The sequence below is a fragment of the Mytilus trossulus genome, chromosome 8 (assembly GCF_036588685.1).
Source record: "Mytilus trossulus isolate FHL-02 chromosome 8, PNRI_Mtr1.1.1.hap1, whole genome shotgun sequence".
Classification (NCBI taxonomy): domain Eukaryota; kingdom Metazoa; phylum Mollusca; class Bivalvia; order Mytilida; family Mytilidae; genus Mytilus; species Mytilus trossulus.
In genome coordinates, this window is record NC_086380.1 from 62962317 (window position 1) to 62968753 (window position 6437).

General features: G+C 33.1%; 1 protein-coding gene across 1 annotated transcript in view; it reads right to left on the reverse strand.

The window, feature by feature from the left end:
* The window catches only part of LOC134681246 (acyl-CoA dehydrogenase family member 11-like), a 533340-nt gene that overhangs the window by 96748 nt on the left and 430155 nt on the right, over positions 1–6437 (reverse strand). The window lies entirely within an intron of this gene.

Genomic DNA, 6437 nt, shown 5'->3' on the forward strand with positions numbered 1-6437 from the left:
CCGAATTCCATTTGAACATTGGATCTTCCTCCACGATGCTAATTTCCAACTTTGGCGAGCTATGCACTATATTGGATACGGAAAACTTGTGTGTCTGTTCGTTAGCCAAGGTCTCTGAAATGGTCTTATCGCTTATCGCACGATAACCAGTAGCGATGAGTTGATATCGAACAGTTCTTGTTAAAATGCTTCTGTATGGCCACCACTCTCTTTTTAGGATTGTCTTGTATGCAATGAGTTTCCTTCTGACCAACCTTCATTATGCTTGATTTTCTCTAGCTAATGGTATAGGGGGTCTTCATTATCTCAGAAGGTCTTTAACAGCGTTTATTGCTTGATTTTTATTCTCAAAACGACTTATTGTGGAATGGTGATGACCAACAATACGTGCAGTTGTTACAGCGACATCCCTGCTTCTCTTATGCTGATAATCTGCCATCTTGCTGCAGTTAAGAGTTGTCAAGGACCCATTACAAGGTGTCAATATCATAACTTTAAAAACTTGGTTATTTAAAGTGTTGAAAACAATGAGGATACAAACATCTCTTTTGCTGTTTACGGGTACAGTAGTTGCATGTGCAGATAAAAACTTATCGAGTCGATATTTATTGATTAAACTCTGGTAATACTTAAATAATGTTTAATTAATTCTATTTTACCAAATTATATTAAAATAAAAAAAATAAAGTGTGTTTTTTTAATTTCAATTTCAATTTGGTGTTGCAATACTTTTTTCCATGTGTGTATATATATGGCTACGAAATTAAAAAATATCGATAAATAAAGATCAGAACGTTTTGAAAAGATGCAATGTTAAAGCACATTAAACAAGCCAACTTTCAGACGAAGATTTGGAAATCTGCTCTTAAACACAACACTGGTCTGTTGCCAAACAACTATGGTTGGATTATTAAGAGCACTGTGATCAGTATCAATTTTCTAGACCAACCACCCGCGTTAGATGCTTTGGTAATTCTGATGTGCTGTTCATGTAATGCTGGTTGTGCCAAAAAATATGTTCATGTGTTCAACAAGGTTTATCCTGAACAGATAGCTGTATGTCAATGCTCGAAAGCTTTTAGATATAAGCATTATCAAATCGTTGATATTGCTAACGATGACGACACAGATGATGGAAAAGATGATAATGATAATTCGGTAAATGCCGGTGACCAAACTGATGATAATTTTATGGATTGACCTTCTGTGTGACCTTAAAATGTGGTGATGCGGTTGTTAAATTAAAAAAAAAAAATAGAAATCTAGAAACCCTGACAGTTTTGTGTGTTTTAATATGCGAGTTATTTCATGAATGCGATGTATAAATTTTTGACAGAATCGTGCATTTCTGGTTGCTTATGTTTGTGTTTGTCGTTGATTCTATGTTTTTGTTTCTTACCTTTATTTTTTTTTCAACAGCCTTTATATACTTTATGCTGTATGTTTCGATGTGAAAAAAATATATCATTTTATCAAGAAAATTAGTACGTATGCTTCTTTTCATTCAAAATCATGACTTTTGGAAATGACCCTCCCCCTTTTTTCTCTACGATATAAAAATTAGCCTGCGTTTTAATATGATATGATGTGTTCCTTTTGATAAAAAAAGTATAGTACTGAATAATTAGTTATTTTTACATTTTCCTGTAATAATGTGAATTTTTTTTTTTGATATACCCTGAAATAAGCCCCCTATTAACCCCTTTTGGACACTTTTTCAAATATCAAACACCTCTTAAAATATTCTTCAGATATTACTCTTTAACTTTATACAAAAAAAATGCGGCACTCTGGGGTGTAACACAGAATTGAATGTTTGTCCTACCAGCTGATGGACTATAACATATACATGTACCGTTTGACACTCTCCTGTCTCTACTTCCTTGCATTCTTGGAGGCCTAAAACCACCTGAATTATAGTTTGGTCCTGGATAAAAATTAGGATACGGGAAACCAAAACCTGGATTCTGATATCCATATCCAGGAACAGGAAATGCAGGAGCCGAAGTAGATGGAGCATCTAATATATCCTGCCTCTCCTTTGACCCTGATGGTTTTTAGATTTTGACCAGTCTAAAATTAAGGAGGAAATCTTCTTGTCCTCCTGGGAACCAAATAACTTTAAGACGAGCCCACAAAAATCAACATTATCTTCGTATTTTATCCACATTGAACAGATTTTGAAAATAAAGAACAGCCTTTATGATTCGTTTTGTTAGCTCCATCAACCAACATTTCGATAGCCGCAAGTAATACTCCCGGTGTTGAAAGTTTTGGTCTTGCTGCCAAAGTTCTAACGTAAGATAGTGTTTCATTTACCTATAAAACCTTTGCATTTGTCTTCAATTCATCCAGGTCTTATCTCGTTGCTTGCAGCTGCTGATTTGATGAGGATGGGTCTCCATGGGCCGCTTTTCAATCACTTTCTATAACACACAAAACGAAAATAACTAAACTTCCTTGCAACAGTTTTTAAATATATATCAAAAGCAAAATCAAGAATATCAAAACATACTAGCAATACAAATACAGGACAATGTCTTGCTCTAAATAACATTTGTAAGCTGTAAATGTAGAAAACCATGAAAGTAGTGCCAACATTAAAACAAAATTAAGTGTAAAACGAAATAACGAAAACTATATAAAATTAAAACCCAATTGTTCAGAGAACAATTGAAGGTCTTTCCATCAAAACAATGTATTTTGATATGAAAGTTGTGAAACTAAGTTTAAAATGTCATTTCAATCATCAAATGATAGCTTCTAGTTCGCTGATGCAAAAAATATCTACATTTTTTTTAATAAGGGAGCTAATTTGTTACTTCCGGTTTGAAAAATGTTACTTACGATTATATTTGAATATTGACTTGACACTGATTCCAAAAATATCTGGTTCTATATACTTTTATATTAATAAAGTACAAAAATTAGCTACTTCCGGTTTACAAAAGGTCACTTCCGGTTGTTTTTTTCAAGGTTTAATGGTTTGATACCTTTTTTCAAAAGTGTCATGGCTTTATCATGTATACATATAGAATAAAAGCAAAGGTCAAAAACTAGAACGTCAAATTAAGCTATGACCTTGACCTCAATTTCAAGGTCACAAACCAAGGGCCTCAAATCAAAAGACTATAGGTCTTAATTATATTTGGTTAATCAGTTATATCACCATACGCGTATTTTTAAATACAAAAGGGGAGAAAACTCCCTTTTACGTTCAACGTACCCTTGCAATCAAAACTTGTAACGACATGTCACCACAAACAATTTAGGTAAAATAATTTGTCGTTATCTTATACAGTTTTTGGAAATAAGAGAGAATAAGCCAAATTCAAAAATTAGAATATGACCTTGACCTTTGACCTTGACCTTATTTTCATTTTTGTGGACCAAGGACCTCAAATCAAAAGATCCTAGGTCTCTAGCACTTATGGTTAAAATGATAGAAATGCATATCACTTATATCAAATGCATAAGGGGAAATAACTCTCATATGGAGCATTCATATTGCTTCGGTCAAAATAGGACAAATCATGCGAAGGATATAACGAGCAATTTTGTAAAATAAATTTGTCGTAATCTTTTACGGTTGCGAAGGAGTTGTGCTAACAAGGAAAACAGTGTTTGCGGAGATAACTCCTACAAAGAAAAGTATTCCGTTACGCAGGGTAAATTTCAAAAGCACATAAACTGTTCGATATCATATACCAAATATCTAAGCGACATGTTGCGAAACAAATATTTATCGCAAGAACAAAATTAGGCGGAAGAAAAAAAAATAATAATCAGAAGAAAAACAATAGGTCTTTCCACAGAAAAGTGGAAAGACCTAATTATCAAGTCTTGTTTTCCGTAAAAAAATAAGTTTACTAAGCAAAGAAATCCAGATTTCTTGAAAATGCAACAAAACAAGACTAGATCTGTTGCCGTGAAATATATGTGTTGCAGTGAATGATATACGTTGTTGTGAATAATATATCACTTAAATAAACAAAAGCCTACATAAAGGTTCATTAACATCAAGTTGCAAGTAAGGAGAGATTATCTTCGATAAGCATTTAAAAAGGGCTAAATTAGAACAGAGGGACAAGCAAACTTATCCAAACAAAAAAGGTAAAATTAAAAACCAATTGTTCAGAGAACCATTGATGGTCTTTCCACCAGTTAAGTCCTTTTTTATAAGAAATATTAGAATTTGGTTTTAAATGTCAATTTTAGCGTCAAATGTCAGCTTATTGAACGCTTATTCCAAAAATATAGGGTTTCTATACAAAAAGATATAAATAAGGGAGATCATTTTTTACTTCCGGTTTAAAATATGTTACTTCCGGTAATATTTTATTGTTTACTTGACACTGATTCCAAAAATATATGGTTCTATATACTTTTTCATTAATAAAGTACAAAATATAGCTACTTCCGGTTTACAAAAGGTCACTACCGGTTGTCTTTTTCTAGATCACATTGCTTGCAACCAAATTTATAAAGTCCCAAGTCTTGATAATGTATACATATGAGGTAAAAGCAAAGGTCAAAATCTAGAACGTTACATTTACCTTTGACCTTGAGCTCAATTTTGAGGTCATCAACCATGGACCTCAAATCAAAAGACTCTAGGCCTCTACTATATATAGTTAATGAGTTGTATTACCTTACAACTAATATTAGATATAAAAGGGGGCAAAACTGGCATCAAATGTCTACGTACTCTTTCGACTAAAATCTACGTGTTACCACATGTCGCAACTAACAATTTAGTAAAAATTATTTGTCGATAAGTTATACGGCTTTTGAAAATAAGTGAAAATAAGCCAAAATCAAAATTTATAATATGACCTTGACCTTTGACCTTGACCTTATTTTAATTTTTTTGGACTAAGGACCTCAAATCAAAAGACCCTAGGTCTCTATCACTTATGGTTTACCAGTTAGAAATGCAAATTCTTATATCAAACATGAAAGGGGGGATAACTCTCATATGGAATCTATATACGGCTTCGGTCAAAATTAAACAGTACATCCTGAGGATATAACGAGCAATTTGGAAAAATAAATTTGTCAGTTTCTTATACGGTTGCGAATATTAAGCGATCACAAGAAAAACAGTGTTCGGGGAGATAACTCTTACATCGAAAAGATTTTGGTTACGCGGTGTCAGTTTCAAAAGCGTATTAATTGCTCGATATTATATACCATATATCTAAGCGACATCTTGCGAAACAAAAAAATTGCGAAGGAACAAAAAGTTGGCGGAAGAAAAAAAATAATAATAATAATCAGAAGAAATCCAATAGGTCTTTCCACGGAAAAGTGGAAAGACCTAATGAAACATTCATACCTTTCGCCGCTGGTGTATCTGTACTCGGATTAATAGTACTTAACCTCTTACCTCTAGCACCAACAGAGTTGGCCAACAGTATGCGTTCATGCACTAGAAGTCTCACATTCTCAATATTATCATCTTTCCCACATAGAAGAATTAATACATCTTTAACGGATTCAACTGGAATTAAATAAGGCACTAATCAATCAAACGTAATAGATACAATTATACAATGTATAATGTGTAAAAAATCACGAACCGTGGAAAGCAAAAAACTCGGAGGTACCTTGCCAAGTTACCGTCAATAAAATCAAAACTACTGATGACAATAAATAACAAGAATTTACATAAAAACCAAAGGCTAAATTTATCGCACCAGATGCAGATTTACATTTCTAACAAAAAGTTTGTTCAAAAGAGCATTATCGGTAAAATGAAGCTAATTGAATTATAAAAAAACAAAAATTAAAGCCATATTTACTTTGAATACAAGGTTCTCTGAAAATCTTATGAACACGTTATAATAAATTATAAATGACCAGTCAGCTTCCCAAACTGTGCAATTAATTCGACTTTTGTAAACTCTCTAAAGGTTCATCTTTTTTCAGTCTTGACAGCTCTAAAATCGCTTCTGCATCTGCGTTGTTTACCCTCAAAATGATCGGGATTCAACTTTTACCCGCCAGGGAACAATTCGGCTTCAATACCTGAGCCATAGCTAAAATTATAAAGAATAAATTTAGTAACCCCATTACAAATTGTGCAGTGCGGACTGTCTTCGTCATAAATTGAAGATACAAATATCTTTTTTCTGAATGAACTCATGAACATTCAATAAAATAAATGTGCTCTTAAACTCCTAGAATGAACTAAACCAAAAACATTCCCCTTCAAAGTTATTATTTCCAATGCCTCGACAATAACGCAAAGTTTCGGAGCTTTCTTCTCCCTAGATATATTTTACAAAAATCTCTTACAATATCTTCATTTAACGCTGCAACCTATGCAAACGCCACTTAAAGCTTTAAATCATACAACACTTCCCGACATACAGGACAGTTCTCAATACGAGTTGCAACCAATGTAGACGCAAACTCCATTTTAGTACATTAAC